This window comes from Amia ocellicauda, chromosome 6 (genome assembly GCF_036373705.1).
Source record: "Amia ocellicauda isolate fAmiCal2 chromosome 6, fAmiCal2.hap1, whole genome shotgun sequence".
Taxonomy (NCBI): Eukaryota; Metazoa; Chordata; class Actinopteri; order Amiiformes; family Amiidae; genus Amia; species Amia ocellicauda.
The window spans coordinates 50,299,279-50,324,790 of record NC_089855.1 but is presented as its reverse complement, the minus strand read 5'-3'; the positions used below and the strand labels follow the sequence as shown (position 1 = coordinate 50,324,790).

The window sequence follows — 25,512 nt, the reverse complement described above, 5'->3', positions numbered from 1 at the left end:
TGTTTCTTGCGGGGTTTCATGTTGATGTCGCTGGACATGTTGAAGAAGCGGGATGTTTCAGATGCTGAGAATTAAAGAGGTATTGCCTAAAAGCAGCGCGGGGTCTTAAATAGAGAGGAGAGTTTCGGGGCGTTGCCTTCAGGGGGGGGGGGGGGTCTTTATGGGTGGCCTTGTTGTTCAGGGTTTTAGCGGTGTACACTTTCTGACGGATATGACGTAGGAATAATTAAGGAAATAACTCTAAAATCACGCCCCCCAATTATGACGTAGGAATATTAATAAGCTTAGGGCATACGTCATAACAAAATAGGCCGCGCCCAAAAAACCCTACTATCTACTCACAGGTCCTAGGGGAAGAGCAACAGATCCACCTTCCCTGACCGGGAATCGAACCCGGGCCGCGGCGGTGAGAGCGCCGAATCCTGACCACTAGACCACCAGGGACGGCTCCGGAAGTGACCCGCCACACGCAGCACTCTGGGCGCAACTTGGCTCACTCTGGACTTGGCCGTGCGACAGAGCGAGACGTGTGCGTAGAGCAGAAACCTTCGTCACGGGCAAGAGGTGGGGAGCCGGCTTGGTTCCATGGTGTAATGGTTAGCACTCTGGACTCTGAATCCAGCGATCCGAGTTCAAGTCTCGGTGGGACCTGGGGCCCTTGGCAGGGGCAGCGGCGGTGAAGCGGTGGTCTCCCTGCGTGAGGGCCTGTGTCTGCGAATAAGGCCTGTTTATGTTCCCTCTTGGGAGGCTTGGAGACGAATTGGCAAAAACTCCGGGTCGGCCTGGTGCGTTCATCTTCCTGGTGGTGACCGCGTGGCTTAACGGAGAAGAAGGTGCCTGTGTTGACAGATTACAGATAGATTATTTCCCTTCTTGGAAATCATCGTTAAAGCGAAAAGGAACTTTGTAAACCAGCTAGCTTGGAAGCAACCACGTCAGGGCATTCTTTCAGTGAGACCTCGGTTTTTTACAAGCACGAGTGAAGCTTTAAAAGAAAATGACATAGAATGTTTGCGGCCGTTCATCCAATCAAAAGTTGCAAGCCCGAGTCCGATTGCGGTCTGTCTTCCCTGGGGGCGGGGTGGATTGTGTTTTGTGAGATTCGGGGGAGAGGTGAGGTGGCTTTCTTTGGTGTATGCCAGAGGTCCGGTGAGAGGTTGTCTTTTACAACTGTCCCTCAGTCAATACCAAAAACAGTCCCTGCCAATCTGGGAAAGCCATTCAGTCCACAAACAGAGTTTTGACAAACATCCTGCGGGCTTTTTCTCCACCGTTTGATCCTTTTATCGTTGACAGGAATTTCTACAGGGTACGTCCCGAACAGGTGCCTCAATGGCTGTTTGCTAGCTCGATAAATCTAACTTGCTCGGTCTGCATACTATCTTTAATCTAAAACATCATACAGTCTCTTCGGTCTGACTTCGGATCGGAAGATTGAGGGTTGGAGTGCCTTTGCGGTGATGGCCTGCGTGAGGGCCAGCGATCCCGCTGCCTCTCGCATGCTGTAGCGTAAGGTACACTTATACATTTCAATTAAAGAAGTGAATTTATAGTATCACCTTATCACGAATTCTGGAATCTTGTAGAACTCAATTTCTGTAATAATTGGACGCAGACACCAATTCCAAAGATATAAATTATCAAATGTATTCAAAACAAAGACTAAATGTAGCACTACACTAATTATACAAAAGGGAAAAACTAATTACAATTCAACTCTAGATCAACAAATCGAAGACAAATCACTTCTGTGACCAAATCAAAGACCATGGGATCACATATGATAACACAAATCGTTAAACAAAAAAGGTTATAAACACATTGACTACAATGCCGGTTAGTAAGACGAAGGTGAGTCTCTCGTTAGTATTATTAGTCAGACATTAAATAACTACGCAGGTTAGTATTTATGTCAGGTAACTTCTCGTTATATATATATCAGTCTCATTCACGTTTAGGTGCCGAGAAAGATCCTATCATTACTTGTTACCACAATTTCTCTTAACTGATTATTATTCAATGATTAAGGATAGGCAGAGCCACCAATAATCTAATGTCTATTAACTTGTGTCAATTTCAGACTAAACAGTTAAACAGGAATGAGAAGATATTTCTCGGCGTTGACAGATTTTATTTCTAAAATGATCAACAAAACAGTTTAATGCAACACACATTTATATTTAAGAAAACTAAATGAAATTACACATTCTAGAGTTATGAATCACAGATTAACATTTCTAATTGATTTCTTAAATGTCATGAATCATGAACTCCAAACTGTTAAACTTATCTGAACTTCGTCGCAGAGAGGCCTCTCTGGCTTCGGGCTCAGATAACAGCACACGGCACGAGGTCAGTGTGGTTTGGAACAAAGGCAGTCCGGTTCGGCTTTGTCCAAGAACTTCCACTCAGTCGATACACCTGGAAGTTGGGGTTTCGCGAAAGTAGAGTCGTTTCCAAACAGATTTTCCACTGGTTTGAAGGCTCCAAGGTTGTGCACAAAATCTTCTTGGCAAGCAGGGTCTCTCACCGTACTTATTTGAAGACAAAGTCTTTGAGGAAAGCAGGGCTGTGTTTATTCCAAGGGTCAAGTTTCTTAAGACTCAAATAGCTATTTAAATGACTGACACTTTCGTATACAGTCGACTTAGTCAATTGTCCAGCTGTAAAACTCCACTGATCAGGTGGGCACAGGCGGGCAGCGCAGTCTGTAAAGTTCTTTATTTAATAAAGTCCTTTAAAAGAATTCTTCGTACGGCTCAATCTCCTTCTCCCAGTTTAACTCTTCTGTTGCCGGCAAAGACTTAGTTGGTTTCTGGTTCCGGTTCTGGCAACAGAGCTACAGGTTGAGCTGTGGCAGCGAGTTACTGGTTCAGGTGAGAGAGAGCGAGAAAGACTGTCCGCTGTTCCTTATAGTCTGTCAGATCAAGAGGTGATTGGTTCTTGAGTTTTTGAGATTGGATTTCGGTTTCAGCCCCCAGTGTCCTATTGGAGGGGGGCTTGATTTATGACTGATGTCAATCCATGCCATCTTTTGGAAATGCCGGTTGGCCTGGGTTCGTAGCTCTATGTCGGGATTTCGGCTCTCGTCCACTTCAAAGAGTTTTTATCACCTACAGGCCCCTTTCTCCAGACATCTCATAGCAGAATTCCAAACCATTTGGCCTCTTCTTGGTGCCATCCTCCCCAAAACTGTCACTTTGATGCAAACCTGTTCCAAGCTGATGAGCTAAGGGAATCTGATAACTTTGGGGGGTTGAGGTTTTCTTCAGATCAGTGCCTCAGCTCAGAGCCCAAATGCTCTTATCCAAATACACCCAACATAACGCTACAATGCTAAGCGAGCGCTCTACCACGTGAGCTAATCCTCAGGGCTCTCGGTGAGGCCGACCCCCACTTCTTCAGTCTTTAAGTGGCACGTCGCGAGTAAGTCCTTTCCTGCGCTTCAGGCAAGCTTGCAGCCAACTGCGGACGACTTTCCTTCCTCGGTGGCAGCCATCATGCCGCAATAGAAAAGGATTGTCATGAGCAAAACTTTCAAAGTGACCGAAAAGATCACGGCCCGTCGTGTGATGTGATTTACATTAGCTTCAGAAACGTTCATGGACATATGTATTTAAGTAAGGATTTAATCACAGATAGAGAGAGAGAAAATGCACCACACAGATCCTATGGGAAGAGCAACAGATCCACTTTCCCTGACCGGGAATCGAACCCGGGCTGCGGCGGTGAGAGCGCCGAATCCTGACCACTAGACCACCAGGGACGGCTCCGGAAGTGACCCGCCACACGCAGCACTCTGGGCGCAACTTGGCTCACTCTGGACTTGGCCGTGCGACAGAGCGAGACGTGTGCGTAGAGCAGAAACCTTCGTCACGGGCAAGAGGAGAGTAGGGGGCTTGGTTCCATGGTGTAATGGTTAGCACTCTGGACTCTGAATCCAGCGATCTGAGTTCAAGTCTCGGTGGGACCTGGGGTCTTTGGCAGGGGCAGCGGCGGTGAAGCGGTGGTCTCCCTGCGTGAGGGCCTGTGTCTGCGAATAAGGCCTGTTTATGTTCCCTCTTGGGAGGCTTGGAGACGAATTGGCGAAAACTCCGGGTCGGCCTGGTGCGTTCACCTTCCTGGTGGTGACCGCGTGGCTTAACGGAGAAGAAGGTGCCTGTGTTGACAGATTACAGATAGATTATTTCCCTTCTTGGAAATCATCGTTAAAGCGAAAAGGAACTTTGTAAACCAGCTAGCTTGGAAGCAACCACGTCAGGGCATTCTTTCAGTGAGACCTCGGTTTTTTACAAGCACGAGTGAAGCTTTAAAAAAAAATGACAGAATGTTTGTGGCCGTTCATCCAATCAAGCCCGAGTCCGATTGCGGTCTGTCTTCCCTGGGGGCGGGGGGGATTGTGTTTTGTGAGATCCGGGGGAGAGGTGAGGTGGCTTTCTTTGGTGTATGCCAGAGGTCCGGTGAGAGGTTGTCTTTTACAACTGTCCCTCAGTCAATACCAAAAACAGTCCCTGCCAATCTGGGAAAGCCATTCAGTCCACAAACAGAGTTTTGACAAACATCCTGCGGGCTTTTTCTCCACCGTTTGATCCTTTTATCGTTGACAGGAATTTCTACAGGGTACGTCCCGAACAGGTGCCTCAATGGCTGTTTGCTAGCTCGATAAATCTAACTTGCTCGGTCTGCATACTATCTTTAATCTAAAACATCATACAGTCTCTTCGGTCTGACTTCGGATCGGAAGATTGAGGGTTGGAGTGCCTTTGCGGTCGTTCCTGGGGTTACGACGTCGAAGCGGCATCTCGGTCGTTTTTGGGGAACTTCGGAAGGGCCAGCCGGCGTGCTAATGCTGCAGCCGTCGCCGGCGCGTTGTGTCTGATAACCTTACGGCAAACAGGCAATGCCTTGCGCCTGTGTCTGCGGCAAGAAAAGTGAGCGACTCTCCCCCGAAACCGGGGCACGAGCGCCTGAGACCTTGGAGAATGCGGGCATCGATCCCGCTGCCTCTCGCATGCTGTAGCGTAAGGTACACTTATACATTTCAATTAAAGAAGTGAATTTATAGTATCACCTTATCACGAATCCTGGAATCTTGTAGAACTCAATTTCTGTAATAATTGGACGAAGACACCAATTCCAAAGATATAAATTGTCAAATGTATTCAAAACAAAGACTAAATGTAGCACTACACTAATTATACAAAAGGGAAAAACTAATTACAATTCAACTCTAGATCAACAAATCGAAGACAAATCACTTCCGTGACCAAATCAAAGACCATGGGATCACATATGATAACACAAATCGTTAAACTAAAAAGGTTATAAACACATTGACTACAATACCGGTTAGTAAGACGAAGGTGAGTCTCTCGTTAGTATTATTAGTCAGACATTAAATAACTACGCAGGTTAGTATTTATGTCAGGTAACTTCTCGTTATATATATATATATCAGTCTCATTCACGTTTAGGTGCCGAGAAAGATCCTATCATTACTTGTTACCACAATTTCCCTTAACTGATTATTATTCAATGATTAAGGATAGGCAGGGCCACCAATAATCTAATGTCTATTAACTTGTGTCAATTTCAGACTAAACAGTTAAACAGGAATGAGAAGATATTTCTCGGCGTTGACAGATTTTATTTCTAAAATTATCAACAAAACAGTTTAATGCAACACACATTTATATTTAAGAAAACTAAATGATATTACACATTCTAGAGTTATGAATCACAGATTAACATTTCTAATTGATTTCTCAAATGTCATGAATCATGAACTCCAAACTGTTAAACTTATCTGAACTTCGTCGCAGAGAGGCCTCTCTGGCTTCGGGCTCAGATAACAGCACACGGCACGAGGTCCGTGTGGTTTGGAACAAAGGCAGTCCGGTTCGGCTTTGTCCAAGAACTTCCACTCAGTCGATACACCTGGAAGTTGGGGTTTCGCGAAAGTAGAGTCGTTTCCAAACAGATTTTCCACTGGTTTGAGGCTCCAAGGTTGTGCACAAAATCTTCTTGGCAAGCAGGGTCTCTCACCGTACTTATTTGAAGACAAAGTCTTTGGGGAAAGCAGGGCCGTGTTTGTTCCAAGGGTCAAGTTTCTTAAGACTCAAATAGCTATTTAAATGACTGACACTTTCGTATACAGTCGACTTAGTCAATTGTCCAGCTGTAAAACTCCACTGATCAGGTGGGCACAGGCGGGCAGCGCAGTCTGTAAAGTTCTTTATTTAATAAAGTCCTTTAAAAGAATTCTTCGTACGGCTCAATCTCCTTCTCCCAGTTTAACTCTTCTGTTGCCGGCAAAGACTTAGTTGGTTTCTGGTTCTGGTTCTGGCAACAGAGCTACAGGTTGAGCTGTGGCAGCGAGTTACTGGTTCAGGTGAGAGAGAGCGAGAAAGACTGTCCGCTGTTCCTTATAGTCTGTCAGATCAAGAGGTGATTGGTTCTTGAGTTTTTGAGATTGGATTTCGGTTTCAGCCCCCAGTGTCCTATTGGAGGGGGGCTTGATTTATGACTGATGTCAATCCATGCCATCTTTTGGAAATGCCGGTTGGCCTGGGTTCGTAGGTCTATGTCGGGATTTCGGCTCTCGTCCACTTCAAAGAGTTTTTATCACCTACAGGCCCCTTTCTCCAGACATCTCATAGCAGAATTCCAAACTATTTGGCCTCTTCTTGGTGCCATCCTCCCCAAAACTGTCACTTTGATGCAAACCAGTTCCAAGCTGATGAGCTAAGGGAATCTGATAACTTTGGGGGGGAGAGGTTTTCTTTAGATCAGTGCTTCAGCTCAGAGCCCAAATGCTCTTATCCAAATACACCCAACATAACGCTACAATGCTAAGCGAGCACTCTACCACGTGAGCTGATCCTCAGGGCTCTCGGTGAGGCCGACCCCCACTTCTTCAGTCTTTAAGTGGCACGTCGCGAGTAAGTCCTTTCCTGCGCTTCAGGCAAGCTTGCAGCCAACTGCGGACGACTTTCCTTCCTCGGTGGCAGCCATCGTGCCGCAATAGAAAAGGATTGTCATGAGCAAAACTTTCAAAGTGACCGAAAAGATCACGGCCCGTCGTGTGATGTGATTTACATGAGCTCCAGAAACGTTCATGGACATATGTATATAAGTAAGGATTTAATCACAGATAGAGAGAGAGAAAATGCACCACACAGGTCCTATGGGAAGAGCAACAGATCCACCTTCCCTGGCCGGGAATCGAACCCGGGCCACGGCGGTGAGAGCGCCGAATCCTGACCACTAGACCACCAGGGACGGCTCCGGAAGTGACCCGCCACACGCAGCACTCTGGGCGCAACTTGGCTCAATCTGGACTTGGCCGTGCGACAGATGAGACGTGTGCGTAGAGCAGAAACCTTCGTCACGGGCAAGAGGAGGGCAGCGGGCTTGGTCCCATGGAGTAATGGTTAGCACTCTGGACTCTGAATCCAGCGATCCGAGTTCAAGTCTCGATGGGACCTGGGGCCCTTGGCAGGGGCAGCGGCGGTGAAGCGGTGGTCTCCCTGCGTGAGGGCCTGTGTCTGCGAATAAGGCCTGTTTATGTTCCCTCTTGGGAGGCTTGGAGACGAATTGGCGAAAACTCCGGGTCGGCCTGGTGCGTTCATCTTCCTGGTGGTGACCGCGTGGCTTAACGGAAAAGAAGGTGCCTGTGTTGACAGATTACAGATAGATTATTTCCCTTCTTGGAAATCATCGTTAAAGCGAAAAGGAACTTTGTAAACCAGCTAGCTTGGAAGCAACCACGTCAGGGCATTCTTTCAGTGAGACCTCGGTTTTTTACAAGCACGAGTGAAGCTTTAAAAGAAAATGACATAGAATGTTTGCGGCCGTTCATCCAATCAAAAGGTGCAAGCCCGAGTCCGATTGCGGTCTGTCTTCCCTGGGGGCGGGGTGGATTGTGTTTTGTGAGATCCGGGGGAGAGGTGAGGTGGCTTTCTTTGGTGTATGCCAGAGGTCCGGTGAGAGGTTGTCTTTTACAACTGTCCCTCAGTCAATACCAAAAACAGTCCCTGCCAATCTGGGAAAGCCATTCAGTCCACAAACAGAGTTTTGACAAACATCCTGCGGGCTTTTTCTCCACCGTTTGATCCTTTTATCGTTGACAGGAATTTCTACAGGGTACGTCCCGAACAGGTGCCTCAATGGCTGTTTGCTAGCTCGATAAATCTAACTTGCTCGGTCTGCATACTATCTTTAATCTAAAACATCATACAGTCTCTTCGGTCTGACTTCGGATCGGAAGATTGAGGGTTGGAGTGCCTTTGCGGTCGTTCCTGGGGTTACGACGTCGAAGCGGCATCTCGGTCGTTTTTGGGGAACTTCGGAAGGGCCAGCCGGCGTGCTAATGCTGCAGCCGTCGCCGGCGCGTTGTGTCTGATAACCTTACGGCAAACAGGCAATGCCTTGCGCCTGTGTCTGCGGCAAGAAAAGTGAGCGACTCTCCCCCGAAAGCGCCTGAGGCCTTGGAGAATGCGGGCATCGATCCCGCTGCCTCTCGCATGCTGTAGCGTAAGGTACACTTATACATTTCAATTAAAGAAGTGAATTTAAAGTATCACCTTATCACGAATCCTGGAATCTTGTAGAACTCAATTTCTGTAATAATTGGACGCAGACACCAATTCCAAAGATATAAATTGTCAAATGTATTCAAAACAAAGACTAAATGTAGCACTACACTAATTATACAAAAGGGAAAAACTAATTACAATTCAACTCTAGATCAACAAATCGAAGACAAATCACTTCCGTGACCAAATCAAAGACCATGGGATCACATATGATAACACAAATCGTTAAACAAAAAAGGTTATAAACACATTGACTACAATACCGGTTAGTAAGACGAAGGTGAGTCTCTCGTTAGTATTATTAGTCAGACATTAAATAACTACGCAGGTTAGTATTTATGTCAGGTAACTTCTCGTTATATATATATCAGTCTCATTCACGTTTAGGTGCCGAGAAAGATCCTATCATTACTTGTTACCACAATTTCCCTTAACTGATTATTATTCAATGATTAAGGATAGGCAGGGCCACCAATAATCTAATGTCAATTAACTTGTGTCAATTTCAGACTAAACAGTTAAACAGGAATGAGACGATATTTCTCGGCGTTGACAGATTTTATTTCTAAAATGATCAACAAAACAGTTTAATGCAACACACATTTATATTTAAGAAAACTAAATGATATTACACATTCTAAAATTATGAATCACAGATTAACATTTCTAATTGATTTCTCAAATGTCATGAATCATGAACTCCAAACTGTTAAACTTATCTGAACTTCGTCGCAGAGAGGCCTCTCTGGCTTCGGGCTCAGATAACAGCACACGGCACGAGGTCCGTGTGGTTTGGAACAAAGGCAGTCTGGTTCGGCTTTGTCCAAGAACTTCCACTCAGTCGATACACCTGGAAGTTGGGGTTTCGCGAAAGTAGAGTCGTTTCCAAACAGATTTTCCACTGGTTTGAAGGCTCCAAGGTTGTGCACAAAATCTTCTTGGCAAGCAGGGTCTCTCACCGTACTTATTTGAAGACAAAGTCTTTGAGGAAAGCAGGGCCGTGTTTGTTCCAAGGGTCAAGTTTCTTAAGACTCAAATAGCTATTTAAATGACTGACACTTTCGTATACAGTCGACTTAGTCAATTGTCCAGCTGTAAAACTCCACTGATCAGGTGGGCACAGGCGGGCAGCGCAGTTTGTAAAGTTCTTTATTTAATAAAGTCCTTTAAAAGAATTCTTCGTACGGCTCAATCTCCTTCTCCCAGTTTAACTCTTCTGTTGCCGGCAAAGACTTAGTTGGTTTCTGGTTCCGGTTCTGGCAACAGAGCTACAGGTTGAGCTGTGGCAGCGAGTTACTGGTTCAGGTGAGAGAGAGCGAGAAAGACTGTCCGCTCTTCCTTATAGTCTGTCAGATCAAGAGGTGATTGGTTCTTGAGTTTTTGAGATTGGATTTCGGTTTCAGCCCCCAGTGTCCTATTGGATGGGGGCTTGATTTATGACTGATGTCAATCCATGCCATCTTTTGGAAATGCCGGTTGGCCTTGGTTCGTAGCTCTATGTCGGGATTTCGGCTCTCGTCCACTTCAAAGAGTTTTTATCACCTACAGGCCCCTTTCTCCAGACATCTCATAGCAGAATTCCAAACTATTTGGCCTCTTCTTGGTGCCATCCTCCCCAAAACTGTCACTTTGATGCAAACCAGTTCCAAGCTGATGAGCTAAGGGAATCTGATAACTTTGGGGGGGAGAGGTTTTCTTTAGATCAGTGCTTCAGCTCAGAGTCCAAATGCTCTTATCCAAATACACCCAACATAACGCTACAATGCTAAGCAAGCGCTCTACCACGTGAGCTAATCCTCAGGGCTCTCGGTGAGGCCGACCCCCACTTCTTCAGTCTTTAAGTGGCACGTCGCGAGTAAGTCCTTTCCTGCGCTTCAGGCAAGCTTGCAGCCAACTGCGGACGACTTTACATCCTCGGTGGCAGCCATCGCCCCGCAATAGAAAAGGATTGTCATGAGCAAAACTTTCAAAGTGACCGAAAAGATCACGGCCCGTCGTGTGATGTGATTTACATGAGCTGCAGAAACGTTCATGGAAATATGTATATAAGTAAGGATTTAATCACAGATAGAGAGAGAGAAAACGCACCATACAGGTCCTAGGGGAAGAGCAACAGATCCACCTTCCCTGACCGGGAATCGAACCCGGGCCGCGGCGGTGAGAGCGCCGAATCCTGAACACTAGACCACCAGGGACGGCTGCGAAAGTGACCCGCCACATGCAGCACTCTGGGCGCAACTTGGCTCACTCTGGACTTGGCCGTGCGACAGAGCGAGACGTGTGCGTAGAGCAGAAACCTTCATCATGGGCAAGAGGTGTGCAGCGGGCTTGGTTCCATGGAGTAAAGGTTAGCACTCTGGACTCTGAATCCAGCGATCTGAGTTCAAGTCTCGGTGGGACCTGGGGCCCTTGGCAGGGGCAGCTGCGGTGAAGCGGTCGTCTCCCTGCGTGAGGGCCTGTGTCTGCGAATAAGGCCTATTTATGTTCCCTCTTGGGAGGCTTGGAGACGAATTGGCGAAAACTCCGGGTCGGCCTGGTGCGTTCACCTTCCTGGTGGTGACCGCGTGGCTTAACGGAGAAGAAGGTGCCTGTGTTGACAGATTACAGATAGATTATTTCCCTTCTTGGAAATCATCGTTAAAGCGAAAAGGAACTTTGTAAACCAGCTAGCTTGGAAGCAACCACGTCAGGGCATTCTTTCAGTGAGACCTGGGTTTTTTACAAGCACGAGTGAAGCTTTAAAAGAAAATGACATGGAATGTTTGCGGCCGTTCATCCAATCAAGCCCGAGTCCGATTGCGGTCTGTCTTCCCTGGGGGCGGGGGGGATTGTGTTTTGTGAGATCCGGGGGAGAGGTGAGGTGGCTTTCTTTGGTGTATGCCAGAGGTCCGGTGAGAGGTTGTCTTTTACAACTGTCCCTCAGTCAATACCAAAAACAGTCCCTGCCAATCTGGGAAAGCCATTCAGTCCACAAACAGAGTTTTGACAAACATCCTGCGGGCTTTTTCTCCACCGTTTGATCCTTTTATCGTTGACAGGAATTTCTACAGGGTACGTCCCGAACAGGTGCCTCAATGGCTGTTTGCTAGCTCGATAAATCTAACTTGCTCGGTCTGCATACTATCTTTAATCTAAAACATCATACAGTCTCTTCGGTCTGACTTCGGATCGGAAGATTGAGGGTTGGAGTGCCTTTGCGGTCGTTCCTGGGGTTACGACGTCGAAGCGGCATCTCGGTCGTTTTTGGGGAACTTCGGAAGGGCCAGCCGGCGTGCTAATGCTGCAGCCGTCGCCGGCGCGTTGTGTCTGATAACCTTACGGCAAACAGGCAATGCCTTGCGCCTGTGTCTGCGGCAAGAAAAGTGAGCGACTCTCCCCCGAAACCGGGGCACGAGCACCTGAGGCCTTGGAGAATGCGGGCATCGATCCCGCCGCCTCTCGCATGCTGTAGCGTAAGGTACACTTATACATTTCAATTAAAGAAGTGAATTTATAGTATCACCTTATCACGAATCCTGGAATCTTGTAGAACTCAATTTCTGTAATAATTGGACGCAGACACCAATTCCAAAGATATAAATTGTCAAATGTATTCAAAACAAAGACTAAATGTAGCACTACACTAATTATACAAAAGGGAAAAACTAATTACAATTAAACTCTAGATCAACAAATCGAAGACAAATCACTTCCGTGACCAAATCGAAGACAAATCACTTCCGTGACCAAATCAAAGACCGTGGGATCACATATGATAACACAAATCGTTAAACAAAAAAGGTTATAAACACATTGACTACAATACCGGTTAGTAAGACGAAGGTGAGTCTCTCGTTAGTATTATTAGTCAGACATTAAATAACTACGCAGGTTAGTATTTATGTCAGGTAACTTCTCGTTATATATATATATCAGTCTCATTCACGTTTAGGTGCCGAGAAAGATCCTATCATTACTTGTTACCACAATTTCCCTTAACTGATTATTATTCAATGGTTAAGGATAGGCAGGGCCACCAATAATCTAATGTCTATTAACTTGTGTCAATTTCAGACTAAACAGTTAAACAGGAATGAGAAGATATTTCTCGGCGTTGACAGATTTTATTTCTAAAATTATCAACAAAACAGTTTAATGCAACACACATTTATATTTCAGAAAACTAAATGATATTACACATTCTAGAGTTATGAATCACAGATTAACATTTCTAATTGATTTCTCAAATGTCATGAATCATGAACTCCAAACTGTTAAACTTATCTGAACTTCGTCGCAGAGAGGCCTCTCTGGCTTCGGGCTCAGATAACAGCACACGGCATGAGGTCCGTGTGGTTTGGAACAAAGGCAGTCCGGTTCGGCTTTGTCCAAGAACTTCCACTCAGTCGATACACCTGGAAGTTGGGGTTTCGCGAAAGTAGAGTCGTTTCCAAACAGATTTTCCACTGGTTTGAAGGCTCCAAGGTTGTGCACAAAATCTTCTTGGCAAGCAGGGTCTCTCACCGTACTTATTTGAAGACAAAGTCTTTGAGGAAAGCAGGGCCGTGTTTGTTCCAAGGGTCAAGTTTCTTAAGACTCAAATAGCTATTTAAATGACTGACACTTTCGTATACAGTCGAGGTTTTCTTTAGATCAGTGCTTCAGCTCAGAGCCCAAATACTCTTATCCAAATACACCCAACATAACGCTACAATGCTAAGCGAGCGCTCTACCACGTGAGCTAATCCTCAGGGCTCTCGGTGAGGCCGACCCCCACTTCTTCAGTCTTTAAGTGGCACGTCGCGAGTAAGTCCTTTCCTGCGCTTCAGGCAAGCTTGCAGCCAACTGCGGACGACTTTCCTTCATCGGTGGCAGCCATCGTGCCGCAATAGAAAAGGATTGTCATGAGCAAAACTTTCAAAGTGACCGAAAAGATCACTGCCCGTCGTGTGATGTGATTTACATGAGTTACCAGAAACGTTCATGGACATATGTATATAAGTAAGGATTTAATCACAGATAGAGAGAGAGAAAATGCACCATACAGGAGTAGATAGTAGGGTTTTTTGGGCGCGGCCTATTTTGTTATGACGTATGCCCTAAGCTTATTAATATTCCTACGTCATAATTGGGGGGCGTGATTTTAGAGTTATTTCCTTAATTATTCCTACGTCATATCCGTCAGAAAGTGTACACCCCTAAAACCCTGAACAACAAGGCCACCCATAACCGGTTGTTCTTGTTGTTCTTGTTGGTCAACTGTAGAGTGTGAATGGGTCGGCTCTTCCTGTAGTGGTTGGGGGTCTTTTTTAAATATACATGTAAGGGGCCCAGGTCTTAACAATGCCATTTTGAATAGTGCGTTTATCATATTCACACTGTCTCTGTCTCTGTCTCTGTCTGTCTCTCTCTCTCTGTCTCTCTCGCCCAAGCATTTTATAAGATCAACAAGTTCTGTTGTCTGTAATGGTCCCAGGTCTTAACAATGCCATTTTGAATAGTGCGTTTATCATATTCACACTGGCTCTGTCTCTGTCTGTCTCTATATCTCTCTCTCTCGCCCAATCATTTTATAAGATCAACAAGTTCTGTTGTCTGTAATGGTCACAGGTCCTAACAATTCCTGTTTTGCATAGGGTACTTATGTTAACCCCAATGTATATGGCTCTGTCTCTCCCCTCAAATTTAATTAAAAATAAAATTTTAAAAAAGAGAGTGTGTGTGTGTGTGGGTGTTTGTCGGTATAGGTTAATTGTTTTTGTAAAAAAAAAAAAAAAAAAAAAAAAGCTGTGGTTATATTTTATCTCACACATAATGTGTTCATTCGTTTTACTTAAATACATTCTAGGGTCTTAAAGCTCATAAGAGTTAGACTTAAGATAAGGATATGTTTTTAAGGTATTTTAGCAGGCTCAATCCCTGATGATAAGGAATCATTTAAAAAATAAAAACAACTGATCACTCAATGCTAAATAGATCACAACACTCAAGGCTAAATCACTCACACCACGGGGGACGGGGGTGGGCTCAGACAAACGTAGGCATGGCGTGTGGTCTCAAAACATTCAGAATACTTTTAAACTATATAATTTATAAGCTTTGTAAAATAAACCCAAATATCTCTTTTGTGGGGATAAACGCTGTTCTGAGTAGTTTGTGACTTGTTTAATACCAAACAAAGCATCGCTATTAAAAAAAAAAAAAAATCACTGGAAAAGCGCTACTTATTTTAGATCTTTATAGTTATTTTCTTGGCTCAGGTTGTTTTTTAGCGCGTATAAAGGCCTGAAATATTCTTAGTGTTTATTGACTATAGGTCTTGATGCTTAAAAATGTTTTTTTGAGAGACCAAAAGGTTCTAATAAAAGTTTAGAGTAGAGAGGAGAGAGATCGTCGCCATCTTGGTTTCTATTTGAAATTGATGCAGGGTCATTTTATTGGTTGGTTTTGATATGTTAATTGGTAACAGGACGGCACAAAGGCCAGCCCAGAACAATGCCTTACAAGCAGATCCGGCATCCGGCCATCAGTATAAGTATGAAGGTCTGGTCTTCAGCTCGACAGACTCATACTGACCTTTCGATTTAAGCCTAAAGATCAACAATGTCCGGAAACAACATCAACGACTTCGATTTAAACGAGTTTTTAGGTAAGTCTTCAGATTATTTTCATTGACTCAGAGCGGGTTGTGGGCATGTATTGTAAATAAGGTTATAACATCTGTTTTAAGTTCTGTAAAATTATTTTTCAGCCAGTCAACAGGAGTTAATTCCCAACGCTGAGGAGATCATCTGGAACAACGACGGTAAGATTTTTGTGTTTGCGCTCAAGGGTTCTTATGTATGGGTGTGTGGTTGTGTTTTGAAGCGGCTCATTAGAGTTATGAAAACGTTTTAATATATATTAATGGCGGTCTCTTTAATTACACAGAAACTATCGAAAGGCCTGTGATTAATGTCTCCGAGGATCAACCAAGAGAAGTGGTTGTCCCTAGACAGGCTGTCTGCCGACCGGGTAAGAACTAAACCCCTGTTTGTTTGTATAACGTTTCTGTAAGATGTTTGAGGCCCGTCTTGTTAATTTAAAAAAATATCCTTTCTAACAGTATTAAGAAACGTGGTTCGAGACAACGAAAGGCCTTCCACAGCGAGGGCTTGTTTAGTTTTACCTTCGAGAACCGTAACCTTTCAAGAATCTGAAAGGCCGTCAGCCCCTGTATCTGATAGCGGTGAGTATATATCTGCCGCTTGTAAGAGGTTAAAGCTTTTTATAAAGCGGGGTGGTTAAAGGTTAAACATGTCTCTTACCTTCACAGAAGTGCAAAAAGCTAAACCAGCTGAAAAACATAAGAAACGATTATTCTTTGGAGGTAAGTAAGATCTTTCAAACTTTAATGTTTTTAAAAGGGTTTTGTTTGCCCGTTGAGGGCTAATATTTAAGCGAGGGGTGCCCATTTCCTGTAGGTCTTGGGGGTTCTGGGAAAGATCTTTAGAAGTCCGGACAGGTCTAGGCTTGTTTCTGGGGCATGTGTTTAGAAATGACCGATTGCCCGACCGTCTGGTTAGGAAGTAAAGCTGTCCGAAAGGTTTTAGTAAGTTGTTTGGCTTATCTCCCGCAATTATACTTCTGTTTTAAAGTGGCTGTAGGAAAAGGCTTGAAGGTGTTCATTGTATTTAATATTTAAACAGATCGTGAAAACGTTTGTGAAACAGGAAGTCCCGGGATCAGGAAGCGTTTACACTTGGAAGGTTCGTTTAAAAATGAAATGTGGTGTGTGTGTGTATAAAAAGTGTTTTATTAACAATATTACATTTAAGAAACAGTTTATTTACAGAGGCTTCTCTGTTTTACATTTATTATCAAGTCCTAATAAATATATTGTCTGTAAATAATAAGGCGTTGTAGTGAATGTCTAAGCCTATTTTCAAAGGTCTAAAAAAGCTAAAGGTTTTGAAGGTCCTGGACATGTTGTTTTAAGTTTGATTTCTGTCGCCGTTTAAAGATGTAAATGTAATGTATATTTTTATTCTTCCCAAGACTCTTGGGATAGTCATTCTGTGGATGAGCTATTGAGGACAATTACCCCGTCTAAGTGGGATCAAACATCTTCCCCGGAGAGATCACCGAGAGGATCCCCCACGGTGGTCTTGGAGACCCCCCAACATCTACTCAGGCCACAGCCTTCTGGGGGTAATTCAACAATCCAGATTCAGCCCGCCGCATTGTCGGGCGGAACAAATACAGGCAACCAACAACCTCAGGGGTCGCCGTCAGTCAGGGTTGACACACCACCCAACGACGGACTGGTTTCAACATCGTCCCCCCAGCCCCGTTTCTTGGCTACAGAAACGCTGAACAGTACACCGCGATTGGCCAGGGTGTCACCGCAAAGGCCTTCTTGGTCTCCGTCCGTGAGTATACGCTCGCTCCCTGCCTCCTTCGACCGAGATTTACCGGAGCGACCATCCTTTGCAGCTGAGCCAGGACACCATCCCCCGGAGCTACTTCCTGAAGGTCGGCATGAGTTGCTACATACCTTGTTACTAAATCAAAGACTTGTGTTAGTGGGGCAAAACCTTGTGATAGAGAGCCAAAACACCCTTATTAATACCCTTACTAACGAATTGTACCGTATTTAATGTTTTAATAGATACAAAACGCCTTACTATTGTGGGTTGTTGGAAAAATAAAAAATAAAAAAAATGTCCGGACTTGGTAAAAGAACTCACAAACTAAAGGATTATGAACAAGTTAGGGCCCCAAAAAGACCTTCCCGAGAGAACACCCTCGGCCCTGTTGTGAACTCCTCTGATGTCCCAATGAACCAGGAACTATTACAAATGATAAATGATTTAAATAACCCCCAATCACCACCGATAGAATGTGAATTACCAGACTTACCGTGAACCCCGACCTGTTACAGATGGTCAATGATCTAAATAACCACCTCCCAACGGTAGCGCTTATAGAGGTTCAACCCCTAGTTCACCCCGATTTGTTTGAAATGGTGGAGGCTTTGGAGACGCTACCCCGACCAAATTCTGCCCCTATTATAAATGATTTGAGACAATTAGAACACAGTACGGCGGCAGAAGCAGCCGTCACTATAGAGGAGGGTCTTGACATTAACCGGGTGGATATCTTTGAAGGACTTTTACAGGCTTTAAATGAGCCTCCTCAAAAAGGGGGTTTTGTAGATGTCAGCGGTGGGGGTGTTCGGAATGTGGAGGGTTCTGAGACTGATAAGGCTGTGGATAACATGCTCTGTGAGAATGTAGGGGTTGAAGGCTTTGTTCAAAATGATGATGTGTCCAAAAGTACCAGTGATCCCGTGATTATAGATAGACCGGCCTATAACAATTTTGAAATGATTCAGCGTTTTAATTTTGCAGAACTTTTAAATTGTGACAATTATGCAGAAATATTTGTCAACATACACGAGGCCTTGCAAAACATGCTTGAACAGGTTGCTGAAAGGGTCAGACCTCGAGATGTTGTACAGTTAGAACTCAGAGGGGATGATTTGTTTAGCAACCTATCTGTAATGCTGAGTGGAGATAATTTAGATGTTGATGAATTTCTGGCTAAAATCGAAGCGTTATTGCAAAGTAACGCATCCATCTTAGCTGATGAAAGTCTGTCTCTGGTAATGAATGTGGTTCCTAACCCTGAGGGTGGGGCGCTTAGAAGACTGTCGAAATGCTTGAAGAACGACATAATTAGGAACAAGCTCAGGCAATTAGTGGTGAGTTCCAATGGGGACAATAAGCTCTGTTTTGCTTACAGTTTAATAAAACTACTCACCCCCGACATGCCTGAACCCCAAGCTATGCAAGAGGCTTTAATGCTTCATCAGAGGGCCGGCTTAAACTCTCAACAGATGGTTGCCTTTTCAGACATTGCCATGTTTGAGGAGTTGTTGTCTTTAAAAATTGTTGTGTGGTACCGTTGTGAGGTAAAGGAAGTATTTGTGAAATTTCAGACACATCCTGAAACCCATACACAGACACTGTTTCTCTTCCTAAGTGATAGTCATTACTTTGGAATAAAGAGTTTGACGGCTTTTTTGGGTTGTTCGTATGTTTGTCATTGGTGTTATAAGGCCTTCAATGATAAGCTTAAGCACCGCTGTGACGGTTACTGTAACGTCTGTTTCAATCCGCAATGTCGTAAGGGTTTGGCCCCTACCATCCGATGTAAAGATTGCTTAAGGATTTGTCTCTCCGCGTTCTGTTTTTCCGAACATAAGGTGCAGAGGGCCGCTGCTGAGGGGGTTAAAAAACGGAGTTATTGTGATCAAACTAAATATTGCCCGCAGTGTTGCCTCCAGTACCGTTTTCATGAGGTTAAACCACACAAATGTCTGGAACCGAGATGTAGGATCTGTAATGCGGATTTAACCCCGGGGTCTGAACACCAGTGCTTTATTCAGCCGGTTAAAAAGGAGCCGCCGCACAACCGGTATGTCTTTTTTGATTTTGAATGCCGGCAAGAAAACGGGGTCCATGTTGCTAATTATATACACTGTATTGACATGTTGGATTGTGAGTGGTCAGCTAGCGGTGAGAGTTGTGTCAGGGATTTCTTTACGCGGTATCGCGGTCCAAAATACCTCAATTACACATTTATTGCCCACAATGCTAAGGGTTATGATTCTTACATATTGATGAAGTATCTGGTGGAAAATGGGGTGACCCCAAAAATAATAGCTCAGGGTAGCAAGATCATGTGTTTCACCAACGAGGCTTTCAACCAACGTTACATAGACTCGTTAAATTTCCTCCCCATGAAATTGAGCGCTTTGCCTAAAGCTCTGGGTTTTGAGGCTCAGAAGAAAGGTTGGTTCTGCCATTTTTTTAATACTAAGGACACTCAAAATTATCGAGGGTCCTACCCGCCCGCCTCTTATTATGGGGTTGATACTATGATGTCTCATGAGAGGGAGGAATTCTTTAAATGGTACAATACGGTTAAGGGGGGTGTTTTTGATTTCCGAGAAGAGATGGCCGCTTATTGTAAAAATGATGTGGAGATCCTTAAAGAAGCCTGTTTGCGTTTCCGCACCGAGGTTATCAACACGTCGGGTCTCGACCCTTTGCAAAGTGTGACCATAGCGTCTCTCTGCATGAAAATGTATCGATCCAATTTCTTGCAGAAAAACACTATAGCGGACACCACTTCTGACAACTATCGTGCTAGACAAAAGAACTTTTCGACTGTCTCCATACAGTGGCTGGAATATCTGAGTGCCCGGGATAACATCTTCATCAGACATGCTTTAAATCAAGGGGAAGTCAAAATGGGTCCTTACTACTTAGACGGTTTTAGCGACGTGTCCGGGCGGCGTACCGCTTATGAGTTTGCTGGTTGTATTTACCATGGCTGTCCTCAGTGCTTCGACCCAAACACCTTTAACCCCGTAACACAAAAACTCTGCGGTGATATGTACTATGATTTCCAGGAACGAATTGAAACTTTAAAAAACACCTATGGTTTGAATGTACTGGTGATTTGGGAACACGCGTGGACGACCCTGAAGCAACAGGATGTGGAGGTACAACGGTTTATGGAAACCTTGGACTTTCCTGAACGTCTAGAGCCCAGGGATGCGTTATTTGGGGGTCGTACCAACGCCCTCTGTTTACATTATGAGGTAAAGGAGGGTGAGAGAGTAGATTACTATGATTTCACCAGTCTGTACCCTTATGTCAACAAGACCAAAATGTACCCGGTGGGGCATCCAACCATTGTTTATCGTGACTTTCTCGAAATCGGACAGTACTTTGGTTTGATCAAAGTCACCATGTACCCTCCTCGTGAGCTGTTCCTACCCGTGTTGCCTTACAGGTGTTCGGGAAAATTGATGTTCCCTCTGTGTAGAACGTGTGTGGAAACTGAAAATCAAAATACCTCTTGTCTGCACAGTGATGACGAGAGAGCGCTGACGGGTGTCTGGTGTAGCATTGAGCTTGACAAGGCGGTGGAGAAAGGTTACAGAGTCGGTAAGGTGTATGAGGTTTGGCATTTTTCTGAAAAATCTGATACTCTTTTTGCTGAGTACATTATGACCCATCTGAAAGGGAAACAGGAGGCATCGGGCTATCCCTCATGGTGTGTTGACTCCGCTGCCAAAGAGCGGTACGTTCAGCAATATTTTGAAAAGGAAGGGATCCGTCTAGAGCCGGGGAACATAACTGTAAACCCCGCCAAGAGACAAATGTCCAAACTGATTTTAAACAGTCTGTGGGGTAAGTTTGGGGAAAGAAATAACCGTCTAAACACAACCTTGATTAAAACCCCTGAACAGTTTATAGAATTTATCTTTTCCAAACAACATGCAGTATCACACTTTCAATTCTTAAATGACCACGTGGCACAGGTCCAGTGGAGGGCCCCTAAAGATTTCCCCACCAAACAGGGAAACGTTAATGTTTTCATAGCGGTTTTTACCACGGCTTACGCCCGGCTTGAACTGTACAACTTAATGGATCAGCTGCAGGAACGCACGCTCTATCATGATACTGACTCTGTAATCTTTGTCACCAGGCCAGGGGATTGGGTCCCTCCCCTCGGGGACTACCTTGGGGAGTTAACGAGCGAGCTAGATCCTCAGGACCACATAGTGGAGTTTGTTTCAGGGGGTCCTAAGACTTACGCATACAGAACGGCTGCGGGTAAGACCTGTATGAAAGTTAAGGGTTTCACTCTGAACCATTGTAACAACAAGCTCATTAACATCAAGTCTCTGACGACCCTGGTACAAAGTTTTGTAACCGAGAAAGACGCGCCTCCTCGCGAGATTATTACAGCCGGAAATCAGATCTATCACAATAAAAAGGGGTACACATTGGAAAATAGATCACTAAACAAACGGTTAAGGGTGGTGTACAATAAAAGAGTGTTGAAGACTGATTATACCACTCTGCCTTATGGATATTAGCAGTGGTTTTGATAACAGACTTCAACACCCTTTCTCCTGTATTATAGCCGGTCCCTCCAATTCGGGTAAGAGCTATCTTATAAAGAACATCATAGAAGATGTGGACGCAACCGTGTCCCAAGCTCTTGACAACATAGTGTGGTGTTACTCTTGCTGGCAACCTCTCTACGATGATTTGGCATCAAAAAAAAATTATCTGAAATTTGTGCAAGGTCTCCCCGCCTCGTTGTGTGACGATGACCTGTTCCCGCCCGGACAAACTAATCTAGTGATCCTTGATGACCTGATGGAGCAGGCCGGTGACAACAGTGAAGTGGAAAAAGCTTTCACAAAGTACACTCATCATAGGAATTTAAGTATTATTTATTTAGTTCAAAATCTATTTTTTCAAGGTAAAAAAAGCCGCACTATTAATTTAAATGCCAATTATATAATTCTTTTTAAAAACCCCAGAGATAAACTACAGGTCACCGTCTTGGCTCGTCAAATGTACCCTAACCAGACCAAATTCTTTTTGGAGGCATTTGAGGATGCCACCAAAAAACCCTACGGGTACTTGATTGTGGACTTAAAAGCACAAACCCCAGAAGACTTTCGCCTCAGAACAGGTTTGTGCCCGCCCGATTGGCTGGCAGTGTATGTGCTAAAGAAAAGGAAATAAATAAGAATGTCTGTTCGGATTAAAAGAAATCTGCCGCTTTTGCAAATGTTATTTGAGGGGAGCCCGCGCCATAGGAAAGCTGTGCTGGCAGGGGCCCCCTCGGATTTGATCGAGACCCTGTGTGAAATAGCTTTTAACATCTTACGCGGTAATATACCCCTAACCCCTTCTCAACATTCTAAACTCAAAAAACAAAAAGCGGTTATCAAGATCATCGCTAATAAGAAGTATTCTATTAAAAGAAAAAGAAAGAAGATTAATCAAACCGGAGGTTTTATAGGACCGCTGTTGAGCATAGCCGTGCCTTTCCTAACCAGTCTTCTAGCTTCCAGAGTGGGTTAATAATGGAATATGCTCAGAAAATGTTTTTGATCCCTCAGGAGCAGCTTGAGAAACTGAGAAAAAATGTTGTCGGGCCAGAGCCCATTAGACAAACGGCCGAAAACAACCTGGACTCTGAAATGAAAGCTATACTGGCCAGGGCCGATTTAAATCAGTATTCCAAAGCCCAGATGTATAGCAACACGTTACAGCGCTACCTCCGTCTGGTTAGACAGGGTGAAAAAGATCAAAACATTTTAACTTTAACCATGGCCTCTCAAGAAAATGGTTCTGGGACTGATGCGGGGGGTACGGTTGATAAAGATGTTGCGGTGCCCGAACCTGTTGAGAGTTCAGAGGGAGATGTTGTAACGGATGTTTTGAGAAACATGCCGGCCAGAAGCAAAAGACATGCAGAATATATTCTGCACAAAATGGTTCAGAAACCGCGGGTAACGACTAATAAGGTACCCGATAGTCGCCGACCTGTAGGCTGGAATGCTTTCCTACAGGCGATGGCCTGTCTGAACATGCCCCAATCAACAGTCCCTAACCAGGAAACGCGACAAAAAATCCGTCTGTGTAAAGAGGTGGTGACTGATCTGACGCCGATATCTCATTACTCTGACCGTGTTGAGCAACCCTCCTCAGGATCTATCCATCGTTGGGAAGCTTATTAATCTCATGTTTTTATTTGTCTCCCCTGTAAATAAGGAACCGACAAACAATTTTTTTATTTTTTATTTTTATTTTCAAATGTTGTACATTTATTTATAACATAACCCTGCTTTGTATAAGATTTGTGTTGAATAAAAACAAAACTAATGATTCAAAGGCTGTTTTCATTATTTTTTCACTTTAACACGCATGACATCTTTTAAAATCCTCACAAGAACACCCCATCTGTATACATGGCTGGCTAGGGTCGTAAGTAATTGTGTTATAAGGGGGGGTCCACAGTGTCCTGACAAACTCTGCCACTTTTTTATCATTTTGGCCTAAATCCTCACTGTACAAGGACATAATATCGGGGTATGACCTTCCTTTAGATCTATGATATAAGAAAAACACACAGTGTTGACCACAAGTGAAGGTCTGAAGACTTTGTACTTGACGACCGCTGTAAATGGTTTCTTGACAGTTGTTGAGCAGAAAGTTATTGATCTTCCGAGGGAAAGGTCTGAAATCCGGGGGGTTTCCATAGGAATCAAAAAATTCCCCACGGCGGTCCTCCCTTAGATAAATAGCCAGCCAATGTTCTCCGGGCATATTTTTAGGGTGTGTGTTGATTATGTACATTGCAGGTAAATTCTTGATCTTAAATTTAGGCAGCTGGTCGCAGGCGTAGACTCCTTGAAACACTTTCCGTGAGCCGTCCAGGGCATTCATGATGTGGTTGAGCTCTCTGGTGTTCATTTTAATAATAATCATACAGAACGTTTCTCCTCTGATTCACCTCAATAATGTTGTCAAACACAGCATACACGACCATATTTACAGTGCGTGGTAGAGGCTGCTTGAAACGCATCTCCAAACGCATATTGCCCGTCTTCATCAGTGAAAAATGTTGTCCACACTCTTCGTCAGGGGTCAGGTTGAAACCGTACAGGGTGTAACCGCTGCAGTATTCCCGGCGATCGATCAGCAGAGGTTGATCCTTGAGATGGCGACCCGTAGCCAGTACTAGACTGTAATATTCACGAACCGCGTTGCCGTTTTCAAAGTCAGGTTGAAAAGGTCTGGATGGAACCTGCACACCATCGACGTACAGTGCTATAAATTCCACGTTATAATGTTTAAAGTTAAAGGGGTTCTTGTTGTAAACCCCGGTAAATGCATCATTATCCACGAGACCTATAATAACCTGTTTTGGGAGCTGGCCTAGAAACAGATTTTCCTGGTTCATCACCCGTGTCCCTGCGGGGATACTGTGGACTTTCATATAGACTCTTTCGATCGGGTACTTGGCGTTTGCCGTCATTAAAGCCTGCGCATGTCCTAGTTTAACCGCCGGGGAGACGGATACTTTTTTCACAAACAGCGAGGCCGATAATATGGTCAGTTTATATTTTTCAGTATCAGGGGTCATCAGACAAAAAGCACTTTTACTACGGATCATTTTAATTTTAATGTCTACCCCGTTGAGCATGAGTTTTTCTTGGAAAAATATGTCTGCATGAATATGTCCCATTAGCTCAAAGGTCCTCCCTTCTGTTGAAAAGGCCGTTCTTTTTTGCAAACCCTTATTGAGTCCCTCTGGATCCTGGTCGTCCATAGCTTCCGGGGTGTCTTTGAAGAAAAGGCCGGGGCTGAACTGTTTGCTTAGGGTCTCCTCACTATAATTAAGGATACACTCCATCATGGCCCTATAGGGGTAAGTATTGCTGCTTTGACTAATGAGCCGATCTCCCAGGGTCACATCCACCTGTGAAAACATGGTGGCCACCGGGTAATTGATGACCCCAGCGTTGGCCGTCTTCTCGATTGCATCGTCATCCTCATCAGTCACTTTACAGTTCATTAAAATAAATGTGTTATTCAAATCAATATAATCCTCGCCATTGCCAGCAATAAAAAACTCCAGAGGGGCCGTATCTGAAATTGCGGAAAGAGGGGGTATCTCTACATATATGCTCTTATCTATACTCGTTTGAGTGTATGGAACTGTAAACAGATCCAGTTCTGATTTGACGCATTCTTCCGATAGACTGTGGACAAAAGACATTTTTAAAAGATGTATCCTGAGGCTCTATTTGTCTTTCTTTGAGACTTTCTTTTTGCAGGTTTTTTCTTGTGCTGCTTCCTTCTCCGAGTGTTTCCACGATATGTTGGAGAATGAGAGCTTCTTCGTTTTTTGTTAGCCACGGATCTTCGTCGCCCTGGTGGACACATACTGTTTCTTCTTTTACCCCCCCTCCTCGCCATTACCATGAGACCCGAACCCTCCTGCTGCTCATGGCTAGCTGCCCGGTTCATAACATTGGTGAACACGTCACTAACAATATTTTTAGCCG

General features: G+C 44.4%; 6 non-coding genes across 6 annotated transcripts; 2 read left to right on the top strand and 4 right to left on the bottom strand.

Moving 5' to 3' along the window:
• Positions 1-372: 372 nt before the first annotated feature.
• On the bottom strand, positions 373-444 carry trnae-cuc (transfer RNA glutamic acid (anticodon CUC)). The gene has a single exon. It is a non-coding gene; the product is annotated as a tRNA-Glu (tRNA).
• Positions 445-579: 135 nt separating this feature from the next.
• Positions 580-651, top strand: trnaq-cug (transfer RNA glutamine (anticodon CUG)). Its single transcript has one exon. It is a non-coding gene; the product is annotated as a tRNA-Gln (tRNA).
• A 3,043-nt stretch (positions 652-3,694) lies between these two features.
• Positions 3,695-3,766, bottom strand: trnae-cuc (transfer RNA glutamic acid (anticodon CUC)). The gene has a single exon. It is a non-coding gene; the product is annotated as a tRNA-Glu (tRNA).
• Positions 3,767-3,901: 135 nt separating this feature from the next.
• Positions 3,902-3,973, top strand: trnaq-cug (transfer RNA glutamine (anticodon CUG)). The gene has a single exon. It is a non-coding gene; the product is annotated as a tRNA-Gln (tRNA).
• Positions 3,974-7,209: 3,236 nt separating this feature from the next.
• trnae-cuc (transfer RNA glutamic acid (anticodon CUC)) lies at positions 7,210-7,281 on the bottom strand. The gene has a single exon. It is a non-coding gene; the product is annotated as a tRNA-Glu (tRNA).
• A 3,439-nt stretch (positions 7,282-10,720) lies between these two features.
• Positions 10,721-10,792, bottom strand: trnae-cuc (transfer RNA glutamic acid (anticodon CUC)). The gene has a single exon. It is a non-coding gene; the product is annotated as a tRNA-Glu (tRNA).
• Positions 10,793-25,512: the final 14,720 nt, after the last annotated feature.